A 3,040-nucleotide genomic window follows, 5' to 3' on the forward strand; every position below is an offset into this window, starting at 1 on the left:
ACGTCACACAGCTTCGCCTCACCCTCGAACGCTCGCTGGTTTCTAGTAGCGTTGTTGGTTGTGATTTTCTCTGTGTTTCTCCTCAAGAAAGCTGCTCAGGTTTGGGCCCCTCACTGCAGGAAAGACATTGAGGTGCTGAAGAGAGTTCAGAGAAGGACAACGAGGCTGGTGAGGGGTCTGGAGCACAAGTGTGATGAGGAGCAGCTGAGAGACCTGGGGCTGTTCAGCCTGCAGAAAAGGAGGCTGAGGGGGGACCTTATCACTGTCTGCAACTACCTGAAAGGAGGTTGTAGCATGGAGGGGGTTGGTCTCTTCTCACAAGTAGCAAGTGATAGGATGAGAGGAAATGGCCTCAAGTTGCACCAGGGAAGGTTCAGACTGGATATTAGGAAACATTTCTTCACGGAAAGGCTTGTCAGGCATTGGTGGTGGAGTCACCATCCCTGGAGGTGTTTAAAAGGCATGTGGATGAGGTTCTTAGGGACATGGTTTAGTGCCAGAGTGAGGTTATGGTTGGACTCAATGATCTTGAGGGTCTCTTCAAACCAAAATGAATCTACGATTCTGTGATTCTACAAATATTTCTGTACTGTGAGATCTTGCTGCCTAGGAGATTGTCCAAGCACATCTGTGGCTCCCAGAGACAAGGTCTGCTTTTTACAGATTTCCACTCTGATAAATAGTACAGCAGAAGTGAGTATCCATATCAAAAGTATTATCATTACTAGCCAACAACCTCTTCTGCCTCCTTTCTGTTCACAGTCTCATCTGAAGCTTATTGTAACTCAAGCCTGCAGCCTGTCCCCTCCAGGGCAGATTAGGATCACTGGAATCCTTCAGCATGGTTGGAGAAGTCCTGTTCTCAACTCTAGGTTACGCAGGAGTGTGTGTGGCTGATGAAGTCGTGGCTGGTTGCCTGAAGGGAGTGTGCTGAGCTGGCTTAGTCAGCATCAGGGTTTCTCGAGGAAAACAGATCCAGCCTGGAGAAGGACAAGGTCAAGGCTGAGGAAGGTAGAAAAGTGTATTCATAGGGGGACCAGGATTAGAAGGTCAGGGTCCAGCTTCAGTTAATTTCTCTGTGCCTTCAATGCAATTTAAAATATTGCAAAAGTGAGCTTCCTTTTAATAAGTTGGTTTACACCGAAGTGGTCTAGTATGTCTTCTTTAATTAAATCAGTATGAATTGCAAATGAGTCTTCTCGCTACCACAGTTGGAAGCATATCTAAAGATCTTCATGTGGAGGAGTTACTTGTTTATATCTTGTCATTTCCTTTTCCTCCAGGACATTTAGGGGTTTAGGTTTTCAGTTTCAACCAAAAGTGGCTGAAAAAGCAATACAAATATTTTTTTTAATAAGAGTATTTATGAAAACAGCAAACACTGCCGTTCTTCAAGAGCCTTTCTGCTGTTTGTGGGACATGCATATGGATAGTAGAACCACTAGGGCAGGGAATGGCATCCCTACTGTCTGTTAGTATTTTAGCGTAATATGTTTCATTGAATTTTCATAACTGGTTCTTATTTTCAAAAAACACAATTATTTCATCTTGATCATCTTTTAGTACAGCTACAGAATTATACACTGTAGGTAAAAGTGAATTTAGGAGAGTGGGTTTTTTATATATAAAATTCAGAAATACAGTAGTCTGAAGGGTAGCAGTGAAACAGCAAGACCCGCACTCCTACATAAAATAATACTTTGTATGTCCAGTGTGCCACGTGTCTACAGGACCTTAAAACACTTTACGTAGTTCATTCTTACTCCAGTATTCACATACCACAGGTAGGGAAATACAGAGAGGGAAGTTGATTGATAGACTAATTGATTTACCAAACGTTAGGTAGGAAGTTTCTGCCAAGGTCCTATTTCCTAAACCCCGTATTTTGTTTCAATTACAAGATCAAAGGAAAATGCAACACGTGCTGATCAATGTTCAGATTCAACCAGCTCTGTTTGTAGAAGATTGTAACCACATATTAATGTGGTACAGGTTGCACTCAGAGTATTTCATGATCATGCAGTGTGGCTCTGTCTCCTTCTAGTGGTTTATATTTATTATAGATTTGCTGCTGGCTCCAAACTACTAAGATTTATACTTCAGTTAACTGGAGTTCCTCTACTCAGTGCCACAGGTCTTGGAATTCTTGAGGCAGTTCACTCAAAGGATTACTAGGTATATAAGCATTTATTTTCTGCTTCAAATAGCTGTGTTGCTTGTTTGATTTACAAGGGGAGAGAGTGAGGAGTTAAGGCATTTATCCCAGCCAAAATCTGATATAATTCAACTAGTTTATGTTGGTGCCACTCTGAAAATATATTATGATTTTATATATGGATATCTATACAAAAATTTATCCAAGAAAAGCTGTACTGCCATCTGGTACTAAATGGAAGCCATTTCATTTGAGAGGCCTATGAATGATTATTGATTTTTCTCTATAATTCCCAAAACAACAGAAAACAATCCTGAATATTTTCTCCGAAGTAGTCAAGATGACAGACATCTTTAATATAATTACTCCTTTATTATGATGTATCTGTTTCATTGCATATAGTATATATTGACTCCTGTGGAATCAGTGTTCTTTGCAGAGTAGACATGGAGCCCCAATCCTGTAGCCTTGACCTCACTGGAAAGCTTCTGCTTACAGCCTGGGCCATGCAAAGCACCACAGCTTGACGTGCAGACCAGCTGGGACACCTCCAACTCCCAGAACCAATGCCACTGCAAAAGCTTTTGGAGATGCTCACATAGAAGACAAGATAAATAAATAAAAAAATAGGCTAGATTCTTCTGCTGTGAATCTGGTGTGAATACAAAGAAGGATGTGAAAAGCGACTTGCAACAAAAGGGTTAATGAATCATTGGCAGAATGAAAATCCAGGTGCTAAAATCAGACTAAAAGCAAAAGGTGGTTGTAATAAGCTTTATAGTCATCCTAAGGGAGAAAATAAAGCAATAGAATTGCTTTGTCTGCAAGTCCAGCTTCTTCTGACACTCATCGCTCTTCTTGGCCTCTTAATGTGAGCTTTAATGA

The sequence above is a fragment of the Columba livia genome, chromosome 3, assembly GCF_036013475.1.
Source record: "Columba livia isolate bColLiv1 breed racing homer chromosome 3, bColLiv1.pat.W.v2, whole genome shotgun sequence".
Classification (NCBI taxonomy): domain Eukaryota; kingdom Metazoa; phylum Chordata; class Aves; order Columbiformes; family Columbidae; genus Columba; species Columba livia.